This window comes from Pseudophryne corroboree, chromosome 4 (assembly GCF_028390025.1).
Source record: "Pseudophryne corroboree isolate aPseCor3 chromosome 4, aPseCor3.hap2, whole genome shotgun sequence".
Taxonomy (NCBI): Eukaryota; Metazoa; Chordata; class Amphibia; order Anura; family Myobatrachidae; genus Pseudophryne; species Pseudophryne corroboree.
In genome coordinates this window covers 100,025,293-100,045,327 of record NC_086447.1, presented here as the reverse complement: position 1 = coordinate 100,045,327, position 20,035 = coordinate 100,025,293, and the positions used below count along the sequence as shown (strand labels likewise).

Sequence of the window (20,035 nt, the reverse complement as noted above, 5' to 3'; positions counted from 1 at the left end):
GCACCTCTTTTTTTCTTTGCATCATGTGCTGTTTGGGGACTATTTTTTAAATCTGCCATCCTGTCTGACACTGCAGTGCCACTCCTAGACTGGCCAGTTGTTTGTGTCGGCTACTTGGGTCACTTATCTTAGTCATTCAGCGACCTTGGTGCACCTCTTTTTTTCTTTGCATCATGTGCTGTTTGGGGACTATTTTTTAAATCTGCCATCCTGTGTGACACTGCAGTGCCACTCCTAGATGGGCCAGGTGTTTGTGTCGGCCACTTGGGTCGCTTAGCTTAGCCACACAGCTACCTCATTGCACCTCTTTTTTTCTTTGCATCATGTGCTGTTTGGGGACTATTTTTTGAAGTGCCATCCTGTCTGACACTGCAGTGCCACTCCTAGATGGGCCAGGTGTTTGTGTCGGCCACTTGGGTCGCTTAGCTTAGTCATTCAGCGACCTCGGTGCAAATTTTAGGACTAAAAATAATATTGTGAGGTGTGAGGTGTTCAGAATAGACTGGAAATGAGTGGAAATTATGGTTATTGAGGTTAATAATACTATGGGATCAAAATGACCCCCAAATTCTATGATTTAAGCTGTTTTTGAGGGTTTTTTGTAAAAAAACACCCAAATCCAAAACACACCCGAATCTGACAAAAAATTTTCAGGGAGGTTTTGCCAAAACGCGTCCGAATCCAAAACACGGCCGCGGAACCGAATCCAAAACCAAAACACAAAACCCGAAAAATGTCCGGTGCACATCACTACTAGTTAGCTACTATAACTCATGTTACCCCCAGATTAACCACGTTGATATTTTAAGTATTATAACCTTGGATAGCTTTTTCATTCAGAAATTTATCCATTCCTTTTTTAAATCCAATTACAGAGTCTGCTATTACCACCTTCCCTGGCAGGGAATTCCACATCCTGATTGCCCTAACAGTGAAGATAGACAGCAGTAATGTGATATACGTATATGATAATGTTTTATGTATTTTAGAGCATTATGTATGGAATATTAATGTGATTTGAAGGTAGTGATACCCCATTGGCTGATATGGTCATGTGACAGTGCCAAGAGGTATAAAAAACCGGGGGAGGGGGGTCACTTCCACTATACACCCTGAGGAAGGATTATATCCAAAACGCGTTGGTATTAACACAAGAGGACCCCAGGCTTGACCACACTGCTGATGTTGGTACCTATTCCACAGGTGTTTTCCATTCTGATCCCATAGTGGCAGGTAACATTCCCCCATTCCATCTAAGGGCTGAAAGTGGAAGTGGCCTTGCCAGTTTATATCAGGGTGCCTCCTGTCTGTATATTTTTGGACTTTTTATGGATTTTTTTTATGTTTCACAGTGTTTGTGAAAATAAATTCTATTTTACTTAAGATTAAATAAGTGTTTTTTTTAAATCTGCAGTCTTATCAACACATTGGAGCTGTCTGATGGTGGTATAGAAGGTCCGTACGCAAGCGAGGACTTAAGATACCTTTCAGTGCATATAGGGCTTATTATAAAGGTAAGCCATATTCAGATGGGCCATATATTAATATTTTGAAGCTATACCATCCAGGTAGATGAAGTTTTAAAAAAAACCTTTATGGGAACACATCATTTTAAATGCAGGTCAGTTTCCAGTGACATAATTCGGGATCAACAAAAAGCTTTGAAATCTGTTAATGGATATGTTCTTCTTTTGAGGATCGTGGAGACAGCTGGATCTGAATCTTATGTAGCAGCGCTTGAAGATCGCTCTTCTGTTTATTGTTGTCTTCTCTGAGCTTGCTCACTTTATTGGCTTTGTCATAGTACAGTATCTTTCTTGTCATTTTTTCAAAATGCTTGCCAACCTGAAGGACAGTATGGCATTTAGTTGGCCTTCAAGTGCCTTAATCCTGGTGAGCTAGTCAGCTGAGGATATCTGCTCGTGCCAGGACAGTGGTCAAGCAATTTCAGCTATCAAAGAAGAAAGTTCTAGGTTTGCTCACTCCTTAGCTGATTCATCCTTACTGATTAGCCAACCGATATTATTATTATTATTATTATTATTATCCTTTATTTATATGGCGCCACAAGGGTTCCGCAGTGCCCAATTACAGAGTACATAAACAAATAATCAAACAAGAAAACAGCAACTTACAGTTGACGACAATATAGGACAAGTACAGGGTAAATAAACATAGTTACATCAGCAGATGACACTGGAATAAGTATCAGGTGGCAGAAGACTGCTGGATTTGGTGCAGTTGAAGATTATTAAAGTAAGAAAGGATAAGCACATGAGGGAAGAGGGCCCTGCTCGTGAGAGCTTACATTCTAAAGGGGAGGGGTAGACAGACAGGGGTGACACAGATGGGGTACATAGAGAGCGTAGAACAGAGGGTTAGGATGATATTTGGCTGGGTTTGGTGAAGAAGTGGGTCTTGAGAGCCCGTTTGAAGTTTTGTAGAGAGGTGGAGGGCTGATTCATCATTGTGATACTGGTTGGCCCCTGATGATTAAGTATCCAACTTGCTACGAGTTGTGGCAGGGGATACTTATCACCAGAGAAATTCAGTGCATTTATATTTCTAACTCAGTTTCTTTGCAGTTATAGAGTCTCTGATGCGGCTCCCTGCTCTGTCTCCGGATCTCTCAGACACACTGCTGGCATTTCTACTTCAGTCACCAAATCACACCATCAGTGGTAATTCACTGGCCTAAGACCTGCAGCACCTCACCGTGCTCGCCAGTTCAGCTCCTGGGTGTCTCCTAGGGGGTCATTCTGACCTGATCGCACGCTGCCATTTTTCGCAGCGATCAGGTCACTACTGCGCATGCGTATGCACCGCAATGCGCAGGCGCATCGTACGGGTACAAAGCGGATCGTTGCTGTGTGATGGATTTAACAAAAAATCCATTCGCACAGCCGATCGCAAGGAGATTGACAGGAAGAGGGCATTTGTGGGTGTCAACTGACCATTTTCTGGGCGTGCCATGAAAAACGCAGGCGTGTCCAGACGTTTGCAGGGCAGGTGTCTTATGTCAATTCCGGGACCTGACAGGCTGAAGTGATCGCAGTGGCTGAGTAAGTTCAAAGCTACTCATAAAATGCACAAAATTTTTTGCACAGCTCCCCTGTACAAGCGATCGCACACTTGCTATGCTAAAATACACTCCCCCATAGGCGGCGACTACTGCAGAAAACTGCTACCGTGCGATCAACTCGGAATGACCCCCTTAGTCTGCACTGCACATGTGCAACCAGTAAATCACTTTTTCTTTCCAGCTTGTTCCTTTATGGAGCTCCACCTAGTGGCAGCGTGTTCCTTTCCAGCTCCACCTAGTGGCAGTCTCCCATACTACAATGTCCATGGACTCTTCTAATAGTCAAGGGTATCACATAACTGTTCAAAAAAAGTCTCTGATGCCCCAGTGTTTCATCTGCCCGATTTTGACTATTAAAACAGATCTGGTTCTTTAATTTGGGATTTAGTCGGCATCTTGATATTCATAATACCAACTGTCAGAATACCGGTCGGTGGGATCCCAACGGGTAAAAATGCTGACAACTTGAAACAGTAAGTACGAGGGTTAGGTTGCAGAAGATGGGGGGTTAGGTTAAGGCTGGTGGAGGGATAGTGTTAGGCTACGGGTGGGGAATAGGGTTAGGCTGTCGAAGAGGACGGTTAGGGTTAGGCTGAGAGAGCAGTTGGTTGGGGATAGTGTTAGCCGTACAATACTTACCAATGATTGCCGGCACTTTCACCATTGAGATCCTGCTGCTGACATTCTGACTGTTGGGATTCCGTACCCATCCCCTTGCTTTCCACATCCCTACCTTGGTATGTAGTTGAGGTTAATTCTGGCAGAATTGACTGCAGGAGAGGAACTACATAGGTATTTCAATGGGTATGGGACTCAGGGTCGACACCATTTAGGTTGACACCCATTAGGTTGACACCCATTGGTTGACAGTGGGTAGGTCAACACTAGAAATAGGTTGACACGGCCATTAGGTCTACATGCACAAGGTCGACATGAAAAAAGGTCAAAGTGATTTTTTATGTTCTTTTAGTGTCGTTTTCTCCGTTAAGTGACTGGGAACCCCAATTAGTGCACCGCGTCCCCTTGCATGTCTCACTTTGCTCCCCATGCTGCGGGCAAGGTGGCTCGCTTTGCTACCGCTACACTTGGCACAGGTTACTGTTCCCAATCGTAGTCCACGTGGATTGTAAAGTATGAATAAGTAAAAAAAGTGAAAAACTTATGTTACCTTTTTTCATGTCGACCTAATGGCCATGTCATCCTATTTCTAGTGTCGACCTATTCACTGTCGACCAATGGGTGTCGATCTAATTGGTGTCGATTCAGAGTCCGGATACCATTTCAACTAACAGCCAGGACAGGAACATAGATTTATGTACACCACCACCCTTGAATAATGATGCTATATTACTTATGTGTTGATAGTTAGATGACATTTCTAGGCTTTTCAAAAACATCTTTCCAGGGGAATCATCATACAGTATTATTGTCTAAGCACTTTATGTGTCTGATTGCAATTTGCAATAATGACTAATTAATTATAATGAAAGGAAAAACATGGGTGATAGAAGCTGAAATCCTTTACTTTCTGCAGATCCAAGCCATTGAAAAGGTGTAATCACCATTTCGCTGTAATTTACTTTGAATATGCATGAATTGCTTTAAATTAAAACTCCCTGGAGACAATCATCTTAATGTAAAATAGATATTCATAATAATATCTCAGCTGTAAGTACCATACTTAAGAAAGCACTTGACAGGACAAGAGAAAATGTGAATTCCCCCTCCTGTGCTCTCAAAATCATCCCTTGAGTAATAATGAAATGACTTGTACAAGATCTAAGAGTCAGTGGTCAGGGGATGTTTCACAGGAAGTTTGGCTTCTTTTTTAGTTTAATGTGTGCTCTGAAAATAAATAGCAGGCAAACAGACTAACTGGCCACTGGACATTAATATACTGTACAGTGCTTTTTCTGTAAAGAAATTCTCAGGTACTCAGAAAAATGCAACTGGTACGCCTCCTGTTACAAGATGAAATAAGATTTATAGTAGCCTCCAAACTCTTTGGAAACTTATTTTAAGAACTTCTGCGATGATTTATTTGATTTCTTCCTGTTTATAGAACTAGTTATTATTACTAACTGCCTCAACAGAAAGGTGGCAGAACTGGATACCATGGAGTACCATCAGAAAAAAACATGTATATGTATCAAAATATAGAACCTGAATGCTTGTAGAGACACTGGTGGCCATTCGGAGTTGTTTGCTCGTTGCCGTTTTTCGCAATGGAGCGATTAGGTGGAAAATGCGCATGCGCATGGTATGCAGCGCGCATGCCTTCAGTAATTTAACACAAAACTTTGAAGATTTGCACAAGCTGGAGCAACGTTTTTTCATCGCTCAAGTGATCGTAGTGTGATTGACAGGAAGTGGGTGTTTCTGGGCGGAAACTGCCCGTTTTCAGGGAGTGTGCTAAAAAACGCAGGCGTGCCAGATAAAAACGCAGGAGTGGCTGGAGAAACGGGGGAGTGGATGGCCGAACGCAGGGCGTGTTTGTGACGTCAAACCAGGAACTAAACGGACTGAGGTGATCACAATCTAGAAGTAGGTCTGGAGCTACTCAGAAACTGCAAGGAATTATTTAGTAGAAGTTCTGCTAAACTTTCATTCGCTATTCTGCTAAGCTAAGATACACTCCCAGAGGGCGGCGACCTAGCGTTTGCAATGCTGCTAAAAGCAGCTAGCGAGCGAACAACTCGGAATGAGGGCCACTGAGAGATCAGAAGTCCTAGGAGCAGTTCCACCAGGAACAAAATGTAGCCAGAGTATTCAGGAAGTTGACATGAGGCGTTTTGCCACTGGCACAGCAGGAAACAGACTTCATGATCCAGCAGGGAGCACACCGTGGGACAGTGTTAAGTAGCATGTGCAACCACAGATGCTTAATTAGGCAATCAGTCCAGGTAATCACAGACATTGGGGTAAATTTACTAACATTCGTAATTTTCGGGAAAAGGTCAAAGTTCAATCACGAATGACATCGAAAGTGTAAAACTGCAACTTTTTGAATTGATTACGACTAATTTACTAAGCTGTCGTATTCGGGTTTTTCTTTTGTTCCGATGTCGATGTCATTCGTGGTTTTTTTTCTATTTTTACGGCAGTGATTAGCAAAACACTGCCGACTTTTTTACAATGAATCTCGGCCGGATCTGTGTGATCCGTGCTGGGGTTCATTTATTTTGTTTTTTTAAATTAAACACTGTAAAATATAAAAAAAAAAATTGCGTGGGGTCCCCCCTCCTAAGCATAACCAGCCTCGGGCTCTTTGAGCCGATCCTGGTTGCAGAAATATGGGAAAAAAAATGACAGGGGTTCCCCCATATTTAAGCAACCAGCATCGGGCTCTGCGCCTGGTCCTGGTTCCAAAAATACGGGGGACAAAAAGAGGAGGGGTCCCCTGTATTTTTAAAACCAGCACCGGGCTCCACTAGCTGGACAGATAATGCCACAGCCGGGGGTCACTTTTATATAGTGCCCTGCGGCCGTGGCATCAAAAATCCAACTAGTCACCCCTGGCCGGGGTACCCTGGGGGAGTGGGGACCCCTTCAATCAAGGGGTCCCCCCCCCAGCCACCCAAGGGCCAGGGGTGAAGCCCGAGGCTGTCCCCCCCCATCCAATGGGCTGCGGATGGGGGGGCTGATAGCCTTTGTTGTAAAAGAACAGATATTGTTTTTAGTAGCAGTACTACAAGTCCCAGCAAGCCTCCCCCGCATGCTGGTACTTGGAGAACCACAAGTACCAGCATGCGGCGGAAAAACGGGCCCGCTGGTACCTGTAGTACTACTACTAAAAAAATACCCAAAAAAACACAAGACACACACACCGTGAAAGTATAATTTTATTACATACATACACACATACATACATACTTACCTTATGTTCCCACGCAGGTCGGTCCTCTTCTCCAGTAGAATCCAAGGGGTACCTGTTGAAGAAATTATACTCACGAGATCCAGGGGTCCAGGCTCCTCGGGGAATCCAGGTGTAATCCACGTACTTGAAAAAAATAACAAAACGCTGACCCGAGCCACGAACTAAAAGGGGACCCATGTTTGCACATGGATCCCCTTTTCCCAACTGCCAGAAAACCCACTCTGACTTCTGTCTAAGTGGGTTTCCTCAGCCAATCAGGGAGTGCCACGTTGTAGCACTCTCCTGATCGGCTGTGTGCTCCTGTACTGAATGACAGGCAGCACACGGCAGTGTTACAATGTAGCGCCTATGCGCTCCATTGTAACCAATGCTGGGAACTTTCTGCTCAGCGGTGACGTCACTTTAGGTCAACCGCAGGGCAGAAAGTTCCCAGCATTGGTTACAATGGAGCGCATAGGCGCTACATTGTAACACTGCCGTGTGCTGCCTGTCATTCAGTACAGGAGCACACAGCCGATCAGGAGAGTGCTACAACGTGGCACTCCCTGATTGGCTGAGGAAACCCACTTAGACAGAAGTCAGAGTGGGTTTTCTGGCAGTCGGGAAAAGGGGATCCATGTGCAAACATGGGTCCCCTTTTAGTTCGTGGCTCGGGTCAGCGTTTTGTTATTTTTTTCAAGTACGTGGATTACACCTGGATTCCCCGAGGAGCCTGGACCCCTGGATCTCGTGAGTATAATTTCTTCAACAGGTACCCCTTGGATTCTACTGGAGAAGAGGACCGACCTGCGTGGGAACATAAGGTAAGTATGTATGTATGTGTGTATGTATGTAATAAAATTATACTTTCACGGTGTGTGTGTCTTGTGTTTTTTTGGGTATTTTTTTAGTAGTAGTACTACAGGTACCAGCGGGCCCGTTTTTCCGCCGCATGCTGGTACTTGTGGTTCTCCAAGTACCAGCATGCGGGGGAGGCTTGCTGGGACTTGTAGTACTGCTACTAAAAACAATATCTGTTCTTTTACAACAAAGGCTATCAGCCCCCCCATCCGCAGCCCATTGGATGGGGGGGGACAGCCTCGGGCTTCACCCCTGGCCCTTGGGTGGCTGGGGGGGGGACCCCTTGATTGAAGGGGTCCCCACTCCCCCAGGGTACCCCGGCCAGGGGTGACTAGTTGGATTTTTGATGCCACGGCCGCAGGGCACTAGATAAAAGTGACCCCCGGCTGTGGCATTATCTGTCCAGCTAGTGGAGCCCGGTGCTGGTTTTAAAAATACGGGGGACCCCTACTCTTTTTGTCCCCCGTATTTTTGGAACCAGGACCAGGCGCAGAGCCCGATGCTGGTTGCTTAAATATGGGGGAACCCCTGTCAATTTTTTCCCCATATTTCTGCAACCAGGATCGGCTCAAAGAGCCCGAGGCTGGTTATGCTTAGGAGGGGGGACCCCACGCAATTTTTTTTGAAAAAATAAGCACTTTCCCACCCCTTCCCACTGATATACATGCACGGATCTCATGGATCCGTGCATGCCTATCCAATCACGAAAAAAAAAAAAAGGTCTGTTTTTTTTAGCACTTTTTTACGAGTTGTAATTTTTCACGGCAGTGTTTGTTTTTTTTTGCTTTGCACTTCTTAGTAAATGACAGAGATTCATACTTAAACAGCCGCGTTTTGACCGATGGTGTATTCATTCGTGATTTTTTTCCTAGGACTTCAAAATATTACGAATGCCCTCATCACTGCCGTGATTATTGCTTAGTAAATTACCGAGATGACACTTTGATGAAAAAACGGCATCTCGGTCAAAATCGGGAGCTTAGTAAATTTACCCCATAGAGTCAGAGATGTGCTGAAGAAACCTCCAAGGATAGCGACGCCACAGGCAGAGCAGATACATGGGATCACGACAAAAGATTGGACTGTAATGGTATGTCCAATCTGTTGTTGGTGCACATACTGAAACTGTTAGACCTAGGTATTTAATGAGCAAGAAGCTGCAGTACTTTCCCAAAACTATGTTACTATTTCTTTCCAAATCACATACAGTAACATCTCTTTGCTAGAACCTAAGTCTGCTGTATTGTAGTGAAAATCATTGCAACTGCTTCTCAATGGTTTCCCATGACACTCACTGAATGTGATTTTGTCTGCAAATCTGCCACCGTGCATTGGTATTAAGATAAGCCTCTTTTCTGATGGTGTTCAATAGCACTCACTAAAGACCAGGACATTGATGTGTCTGTGCATCTGCCGCAGTGTATTTATATTATGTACTGTTCTTATCAGCTGGCTTTTTATAACACTCGCTTATACAATGTATTAATGTGTACCCAATGTGTTAGTATTATCAATGCTGGGTCTTTAATACACTTTGCAGAGGCATGTAAACAGAGAACGACTATCTCAGTCCTAACTGAGGATAGAGCTTAATGGTTTAGACCAGGCATGTCCAAAGTTCGGCCCGGGGGCCAATTGCGGCCTGTGCTCACATTTCCACCAGCCCACAGCCTCTGTGCAGCCGGAAGCTAGATGTCTTTCACAAGGCGCTGCACCCTGCCCCTTTTTAAAGATCCGAATTCTGCCCTGCCCGTTTGTGTGCGCCCTGCCACCATGATGTTTTTTACTGATTGCCGCACCCGACCATGCTGACACTCAGCCCTGCAGCCCGGTGTCTCTCAGGCACACTGCCTTTGCAGACCGCTGAACACTGCCGCACTGACACTCCCCGCCCATTTCTGTCAGCCGCGCTACACGGTGACTCACCGCTATCTTCCCCTCCTTTGCGTGCAGACTATAGGCTGGTCTGCTGATGATCTGGTGAGACAGGAGGGGTGGGGTTGCCTCTCCCGCCGAGACTAACCTAGCCCTCCTGTGTGTGTGAATCTACTGTATAAAAGGAGACAACAGGGAGGATCATCACAGTGGCCATCTTTACTGCAGCTCCACAGCAGTATGCGGTGATCAGCAGTCTCAATACATTCAGTGCTTCACCCCCTCATAGGTGTTCTGGGCTAAAGCATTTTCACTTGTAGGTAGCTCTCCAGTGTAATGTTTGCCGAGCCAGCTGTTAGCAGTTGAGTGGTGCCAGAATAAGCTATATATAATGCCTGGTGTGCCTTTAGCTTTCATCTGGCAGCACACAATCGACTCCATAATAAGTTTTTTGTGTTAAGGATTTTTTTTTTTTTTTTTTAGCATAACTGGGCTGCTAGATTAAAATAAATGTCTACCAAGGTGTTTTATGTTACGAGAATGGGGGTGGGGGTGGGGTGTCTAGGGTTCAATGTCAGGCTGAATGGTCGGCCCCTGCACATTTTCACCTCACCAAGTCTGGCCCTCTTTGCAAAAAGTTTGGACACCCCTGGTTTAGACCTTAGATATGTGGCTCCCATGAAGAGGATGATAGCACTATTCACTCTTGGGAACACCCTCTGCTGGCTGGCACCAACAATTTAAAGCAATTCTATCTCCTGTCAATAGGCTCTTCATGATTCCTTTTCTGCTCCACAACTTACTCTGATGCTCTGAGAGGAAATCACTAGTAAGTCATAGCTGAAAGAAATAAACTATTTGTTAAGATATGTATATGTTGTCCTCTAGTTACCCCAGGCTCCTTCTCAGAATGCACAGCACCACTAGATACTAGTGATGTGCACCGGAAATTTTTCGGTTTTGTGTTTTGGTTTTGGATTCGGTCCCACGACCATGTTTTGGATTCGGACGCGTTTTGGCAAAACCTCCCTGAAAATTTGTTGTCGTTTTCGGGTGTGTTTTGGATTCAGGTGTTTTTTTTACAAAAACCCCTCAAAAACAGCTTAAATCATAGAATTTGGGGGTCATTTTGATCCCATAGTATTATTAACCTCAAGAACCATAATTTCCACTCATTTCCAGTCTATTCTGAACACCTCACAATATTATTTTTAGTCTTAAAATTTGCACCGAGGTCGCTGGATGACTAAGCTAAGCGACCCAAGTGGCCGACACAAACACCTGGCCCATCTAGGAGTGGCACTGCAGTGTCAGACAGGATGGCACTTCAAAAAATAGTCCCCAAAAACAGCACATGATGCAAAGAAAAAAAGAGGTGCACCAAGGTCGCTGTGTGACTAAGCTAAGTGACCCAAGTGGCCGACACAAACACCTGGCCCATCTAGGAGATGCACTGCAGTGTCAGACAGGATAGCAGATTTAAAAAATAGTCCCCAAACAGCACATGATGCAAAGAAAAAAAAAGGTGCAATGAGGTAGCTGTGTGACTAAGCTAATCGACCCAAGTGGCCGACACAAACACCTGACCCATCTAGGAGTGGCACTGCAGTGTTAGACAGGATGGCAGATTTAAAAAATTGTCCCCAAGCAGCACATAATGCAAAGAAAAAAAGAGGTGCAATGAGGTAGCTGTGTGACTAAGCTAAGCGACCCAAATGGCCGACACAAACACCTGGCCCATCTAGGAGTGGCACTGCAGTGTTAGACAGGATGGCAGATTTAAAAAAATAGTCCCCAAACAGCACATGATGCAAAGAAAAAAAGAGGTGCAATGAGGTAGCTGTGTGACTAAGCTAAGCGACCCAAGTGGCCGACACAAACACCTGGCCCATCTAGGAGTGGCACTGCAGTGTCAGACAGGATGGCAGATTTAAAAAATAGTCCCCAAACAGCACATGATGCAAAGAAAAAAAGAGGTGCAATGAGGTAGCTGTGTGACTAAGCTAAGCGACCCAAGTGGCCGACACAAACACCTGGCCCATCTAGGAGTGGCACTGCAGTGTCAGACAGGATGACAGATTTTAAAAATAGTCCCCAAACAGCACATGATGCAAAGAAAAAAAGAGGTGCAATGAGGTAGCTGTGTGACTAAGCTAAGCGACCCAAGTGGCCGACACAAACACCTGGCCCATCTAGGAGTGGCACTGCAGTGTCAGACAGGATGGCAGATTTAAAAAATAGTCCCCAAACAGAACATGGTGCAAAGAAAAAAAGAGGTGCAATGAGGTAGCTGTGTGGCTAAGCTAAGCGACCCAAGTGGCCGACACAAACACCTGGCCCATCTAGGAGTGGCACTGCAGTGTCAGACAGGATGGCAGATTTAAAAAATAGTCCCCAAACAGCACATGATGCAAAGAAAAAAAGAGGTGCAATGAGGTAGCTGTGTGACTAAGCTAAGCGACCCAAGTGGCCGACACAAACACCTGGCCCATCTAGGAGTGGCACTGCAGTGTCAGACAGGATGGCAGATTTAAAAAATAGTCCCCAAACAGCACATGATGCAAAGAAAAAAAGAGGTGCAATAAGGTAGCTGTGTGGCTAAGCTAAGCGACCCAAGTGGCCGACACAAACACCTGGCCCATCTAGGAGTGGCACTGCAGTTTTCTAGCGAGAGGATGAGTGCTTCCATCCTCATGTGAATCTGAACCACTAGCCATGAACATAGGCCAGGGCCTCAGCCGTTCCTTGTCACTCCGTGTCGAAAATGGCATATTGGCAAGTTTACGCTTCTCATCAGACGCTTTTAATTTTGATTTTTGGGTCATTTTACTGAACTTTTGTAGTGTACTTGACGACACAGAGGTAGAGCAATGGACTACTGTACCGTACTGCTTTATATATATACTGGTGGTCACAGCAACATTCTGCACTGTCCCCTCCTACTATATACTGCGCACAACTAAAATGCAGCACAGGTATGGATGCATAGTATACTTGACGACACAGGGGTAGAGCAGTGGACTACTGTACCGTACTGCTATATACATACTGGTGGTCACTGCAACATTCTGCACAGTCCCCTCCTACTATATACTGCGCACAACTAAAATGCAGCACAGGTATGGATGCATAGTATACTTGACAACACAGAGGTAGAGCAGTGGACTACTGTACCGTACTGCTATATATATACTGGTGGTCACTGGTCACAGCAACATTCTGCACTGTCCTCCTACTATATACTACAATGCAGCACAGATATGGAGCGTTTTTCAGGCAGAGAACGTAGATATTTTCAGCACACTGAGCACAGATATTTGCAAGCACACTGAGCACAGATATTTGCAGCACACTGAGCAGATATTTGCAGCACACTGAGCAGATATTTGCAGCACACTGAACACAGAAACTGAGAGAACGCAGCCACGTCCTCTCGCTATCATCTCCAAAGCACGAGTGAAAATGGCGGCGACGCGCGGCTCCTTATATAGAATTCTAATCTTGCGAGAATCCGACAGCCGGATGATGACGTTCGGGCACACTCGGGTTAACCGAGCAAGGCGGGAAGATTCGAGTTTACCTCGGAACCGTGTAAAATGGGTGAAGTTCGGGGGGGTTCGTATCTCGAGGAACCGAACCCGCTCATCACTACTAGATACTAGATCCTTAGAGGCTCATGCTGCTCTTCCAGTCTCTGGCAAAATGCACAAGCTTCCCAAGCACGTAGGCTCCACCCACATAGATCTGTGTTACTGGTGTTTTACCCTTCAAAGCCTCTTTTAGACCACACCATGCAGTGGGAGTTACATTAGGACCCGTTATAGCACTATTTCAAAAAATAAATAACTGAAATGAGATGCTTTGTAATTTCAGCTTTTAGTCCTGCTGTAGGATTATGCGACCTGTATCATGTCTCATGACTCAAAATGGGGTGCTATATTTTTTTCTTTATTTTTATTCCCATGATTGACAGATATGCAATGCATTCTTGTGGAAGCCACCTCCTTGGGGGTCAATGAACATTTGTAAACTGGCAAAAAGTTGAGCACCTCTGTCCTGCACTGAAGATCTGTTGTTTTTTTTTAAACTGTTTTAGAGCACTAGGGTTTCTATTAATCTTTGTGACCTCATGACCTCATGATGATGATATCACCATGTTAACAGCACCAGAGAATTCCTTAAAAGATGAAATGGGGAAATAATACAGATGCAACCTAATCTTGTATCTTGTCCATGCTAATTCCCATGTTACCCTAAAACAGCAAACTTTGGGCCTAACGCAGATAGATATACATCAGTTGGGTATACATAGCTCAGGAGAAACATGCATGGGAAAAAAATATCAGTATTTTGCATGCATGCAGAGTTATACCGATCTTTCACTGTAATTGCCCCTTTTGTGTATGCATTGTCGAATACTGTGACTGAGGCAACCTGCTGAAGGCCTAACAGTTATGTGTGTGCACTACGGGATAGTACGTATATTATGTATACATCCAATAAGCAAAGGGTTCTCATATTCACTAGTATAATATGAAAGCATAACAGAATCCATTTTGATTCTAGCTAGATGATATAGCAAATTCATCTTGAACTTTATACACACCCTGAGAGAAAAACAACTTTGTTGGCTGAGTATTGTTTCCAACTACGCACTTTCTAAAAGCTCATAGAGACCAGATGTAATTCCTAATATGGACACAGTTGAATATCACGAGTATCTTTTTAGTATTCTTGACAATTGTCCCAATATTGCATAACTCTATTGCCTAACATTGTATTCCTGAGGTATGAAATCATATGGGAGGGATATAAGAAAAGGGCGTAACTGTGTATTATATAAAACTCATTGTTGTTACGTGTATGTTGTTGTTAAAAGGATTTAACCCAGGCGGAGAGAAGGCTACCTCTCCCCTGTATACGGGCGTGGCCCTTTGAATAAATAATAATTGATTTTTATAAATCCATTTTCAATTCATTCTTTTACCTAACAACCCAAACAGCAACAAGATGGTTAATTTAGTTAACCCAAAAGAATTCAACAGATGGGGGCTCGCGGTCCTTGGAACTATAGATCTCGATCTCTTCATCAAATTCTCAAAGGGGTGTGCCAGCCAGCCAGCAGCTAAGGATGGAAGGAACATCCCAAGTCATTACAGCACTGGTAAGTATAGAATACCATGGTATGTGCTGTATTCCAGTACATGCTGTTTCTATACCTGCCAGCTGTCTGTGTGATTGTATTTTTTATAATATGATAATTAGGAGTGGAGAGATTGACAAAACTAGTAAAATAACTCAGGGACCTGTTTGTTGTTGCTTGTTTGTAAAATTAATACCAAAATTATGTCCAAATCGGTTGAAGGACCAAGTAACTCGGAAATGATGATTGACAGATGCTGTTTGTTGTTGCATGTAAATAAGAATACCAAAATTAATTCAAAGATTTGAGCAAAGAAACAGTGACCTGTGTTTTTCACTCTATGAATGATTGCGTGAATAAGTGCTTTGGACCAAGAGCCAAATAAAGTAAAAAGCACATAGACCACCTCCCTTGTTAGTCAGCTACATGTGTACAAGAAGTTTACATGAAATAGAGTGAACAACCCGAGGTTATAGGGATTATATGTATTTGAGGGTAACTATATATTGCAATACTGAGCTGCTAAGAGCTGCTGGTTGTTTTAAGCAACCATAACATGGCATGTTGCTTTGTGATAGTAGTCTGTGATAAGAGGATCTACTGCAGCTTCCCAGTTGATAGACGTGTCGCGTGTGTGAAAAATTGCAGGGATTGCAAATTTTTCCAGCGTATGGGAAGGGCAGGGAGGATTAACCCTAAGTGTGCATATCATGTATGGAAGAAATATTCCATAGAAGCACAAATTTTGTATAGTACTGTGACAAAGGGTACAGTATATGTTTTGCATTTCAATCATGCTGTATAATATTGGCCTGATCAACCAATACTAAGCGTATTTTGAAATCGGCAAAACTGTTGAAATCTGCAAGAAATTGAAGTTTGCAAACTGTATTTAAATTTTTGTGTTATGGTGTTTTGTGTGTGGAACATAATGTTCAGTTAAGTATATTCTCAGATCTGTGTCTAATGGAAACCTTCTGTCTGTGATTGGCACGGTTACAAGTTTTGAAATAATAAGGTTTATATATATATATATATATATATTTATATATATATTTGTGAACGGAGGAAACAAAAGTTGATGTCCGTGTTAAAATGGCTTTTGGCAGATCTGTAGTTAAAAATATGTGTTTATCTAATGTTACTATCTAACTATGAAGTGAAGTTTCCATATGGTATTGTTTAATACGCAAATATTCTTTAATGCAATATATTGTGAGAAGGTCTGCCAGCAGAAAGAGAAAAAAAATAAAAAGAAAAAAAGAAAAAAAAAGAAAACCCCTTCAGTTTCCAATGCTGTGTAAAAGCACAGAGAGCTAGGGGGCTGCAAAAGCGCAGAAACGTGCCCCCTCCTTTCCAGCAGCAGTGTAAGCCATGACGCAGTAAAGAAAAAAAAAGTGTTCAGTGAGCTTTGATTTTTTTCATCTAATAAGATGGATCATAATAAGCATAAGTCAGTGGTTTCCAAATTTTTTTAATCATGTGGCCCTAGAATATCAGAATTTTTTTCACAGCACCCCTAGGAAAAAAATGTATTATTGAGAAATGTAAAAATAGATATTACATTAAGTAGATGGCGTTTATATGTCATCCTTAGAGTCAGTTGTGTGGTGAGGGATATTTGCTTCTGTTTGGCCACATATTTTATGACTGGCAGCCACCAGCACTGGATAATTTGAATTAGTACTAGACCATCAACCCAGGGCACCCCTACAAGTGTCCTAGGCACCCCAGGTAGCTACGGCACACAGTTTGGGAACCTCTGCATAAGCAATACTCTAGAAATGTTTGTTATACAAACTATCTACTCCAGTTTTAATATAAAAATTAATATCTTTACCAGATAACCTGTAGAAAATGCTGCCAATTTCTTTCTACAGCATAACTGTAATCAGAAAAAAATAAAAATAAAAATCCCAGCAACAGATATGGGCTAGAGATACGCTAACAGCGTTAAAGCTAACAGATCTGCATCTGGCAGACAGTCAAGAAGACAACGCCCTAACTCTGGTGAACTATACGGGGAAAAGAGTTTTCAAAGCAGTAAAAGCAGCAGCTAAAATCATAGGGAAAGATAAAGGAATACGCATTCTTTAATGTATATGCTGTAAATCAAACATTGCGACAAGCAATTAATCACTACGATTCCCGTATTAACATACTTTTAGACAATTCTTCAAAGTTATGTGGAAGAAACCTAATGTAAAAGTTACAGTGTAAAATATACTACATCACGGATGAGGTATTTCTAAAGATTCCAGGAAGAATAAAGTAGGAACAGATTCAGTTGGATGCATAGCATATCTATATATCACTTACCCTGGGTTCGTGAGGTAAAAAAATATGCTTGCTAAAATCCATCTCATTGTATAGGCATCGATATAATACGTTGCAAAAGTTCTTAGTGGACTGCACAATATGCAGTGATGAACCAGGTTCCGTAGCCAGGAAGTGTGGGGAATAGTTATACAGAAAATAGGAGCGTTGTTAAGTAGGTGAGTTTTCTGTGAATATGTATATGTGCCAAGGCATTCCATAGGATGGACACAGTCCAAGAAAAGTTTGCTTGGAGGCACATGGTGGGTGTGCATGGGGAAGCGTGGAGTTTGTGTGGACTGGCCAGTCTGAATGATATGTTGAAATAAGGAAAGAAATGTAACCAGTATGTGGATGATATACCTTTGTGCTATAAATTATTTGAAGTATTGGTGTCAGATACTAAACAGTTGTGTTTTCTTGCAGAAAAAGGACACAAGGTGTCGCAAGACAAAAGTCAACGGTGTGCTGACATAGTTAACTACCTAGATCATTATTTGGCGCTAGGCCAAAGATAGTTAAAACCCTTAGAGGGTGGAGCCTTGGTATACATTTATTGATAGATAGATATGTATGACCAGATGATAAATCTCTAGATACAGTAATTTTTTTTTGGGAAATGCTATATGCATACATTCAAGTTCATAACCAAAGAAATTATAGAAGGTAATACAATATTACACTTTATCATGAATAAGACATTATGGATACACAGTCAGAGCCAAACCATCCACTTATGCATAAGCAAGAACATATATGTTTAATACTGAGTATATATGTTTAATACTGAGGTTAAGCAGTAGATTGTATATGATGTGTACATTTTACCTCTGACAGTATACAACTTAGATATAAAATGCAATAGTGTAGCTTACGGAGAGATTTCAGATTTAAAGATATATCCCTTCATTCAATAGGGGATATATGAACCTCACAAGGAGAATTCAACAGGATTTAACCCAGGCGGAGAGAAGGCTACCTCTCCCCTGTATACGGGCGTGGCCCTTTGAATAAATAATAATTGATTTTTATAAATCCATTTTCAATTCATTCTTTTACCTAACAACCCAAACAGCAACAAGATGGTTAATTTAGTTAACCCAAAAGAATTCAACAGCATGGTATGCTAATCATAATTATTATCTATGCATACTTACACCTACTCTATATTACAGTAGGTTCAAAGGATACACCTCCAAACAGGTACATTTACACTTACATATGACTCTGCATACCCCATCAGTTCTGTCCTCTGCGGTCGCAAGTTTGGATGAGATCAGACTGCCTATGACTCTAAATCACCGGTGGCTGCATTCTGGAGTCAATACAGGTTGAGTATCCCATATCCAAATATTCCGAAATACGGAATATTCCGAAATACGGACTTTTTTGAGTGAGACTGAGATAGTGAAACCTTTGTTTTTTGATGGCTCAATGTACACAAACTTTGTTTAATACACAAAGTTATTAATAATATTGTATTAAATGACCTTCAGGCTGTGTGTATAAGGTGTATATGAAACATAAATGAATTGTATGAATGTACACACACTTTGTTTAATGCACAAAGTTATAAAAAATATTGGCTAAAATTACCTTCAGGCTGTGTGTATATGGTGTATATGTAACATAAATGCATTCTGTGCTTAGACTTAGGTCCCATCACCATGATATCTCATTATGGTATGCAATTATTCCAAACTACGGAAATATCCGATATCCAAAATACCTCTGGTCCCAAGCATTTTGGATAAGGGAGACTCAACCTGTAGTAGTCACTGTCGACATACTGTAATGACTGCTGATCTTGTAAGTACCATATCTACAAGTGGCGGCTTCAGAGGCGGGGCTGCAGCACAGTCCAAAATTCCAATAGGGGAGCCACACCAGCTGCCAGTGAGTGCTGGCCGGTGATCTTTGGCAGTGTTTGGGGTGGCAGTTGATGTGTCTCCCCTATTTAAATTTTGGACTGTGCTGCAGCCCCACCTCTGTAACTGCCACTGATACCTACCCTCACAGTAGTTACATATCTCTAATGGCTGTAAAGTGTGTGACTTACACAGTATTGGCATATCCTATATTTGGTACAGGTGGCAGCTGTGTGTGATGGAGGTCAGCCCACACAGTAAATTACTTAACCAGGTCTTAGGTTATTAACCAGGCGGAACAGGTTTACAGGATGAAGCAGAGTTAATGCAACAGATACATACTGTATAGCAGGTTTACGGCGCTGTATACAATGTATACAACAGATCCAGCCAGGGTTGTATAGACTAGCTCAGGTGGTGTGCGACAGGTAGCACACACATGTGTCTGTGTATACAGTGCTGCCAATGGAGCATGCATGTGAGCTCTGTTACTGTACATATACAGTATACCAGTAAAGAGGTCGTGCGGTGGATCTATATGAGACCACTGGCCTCTGTAAGGGATGTAGTTATGTGACCGCTGGTCGGGAGACCGCTGGTCACTATACCGACGCAGGGATCCCGACTGGTGTACAACCCAACAGCAGACATTCCGACTAACAGGGACTATTCCCACTCGTGGGTGTTCATAACACCCATAGAGGAAAAATAGAACCTGTGGCGAGCCCATCTTTTGGGTGATATATTTGGTAAACTGGCACCGGCAGTCATTTTCCAAGTGATTTGTACCCAAACAACAGGGCCTCCGTCACGGGACTCCAGAGGGGTAAGTATAATATATGCGTGCAGTGCGTGCCCCCCCAGGGGCCCATGTACACTGCACCCATTATAGAAATGCCTATGGTTGCCTAATAAAACTGGGGTTCCCTTCCAGCCATGGCCCTATAGGGGTTGAGTTTGTATGTTTTCCAAACATTTGCATGAGTTTCTTCCTACTGTTCCGTTTTCCTCCTACTCTCCAAAGACATACTGCC

The 20,035-nt window shown here is 43.0% G+C and overlaps 1 long non-coding RNA gene across 1 annotated transcript in view; it reads left to right on the top strand.

The window, feature by feature from the left end:
- Positions 1-1,417: 1,417 nt before the first annotated feature.
- The window catches only part of LOC134911137 (uncharacterized), a 46,944-nt gene continuing 28,326 nt past the window's right edge, over positions 1,418-20,035 (top strand). Inside the window, exon 1 of the long non-coding RNA XR_010176343.1 lies at positions 1,418-1,514. This is a non-coding gene — a long non-coding RNA (uncharacterized LOC134911137). The remainder of the gene's footprint in view (positions 1,515-20,035) is intronic.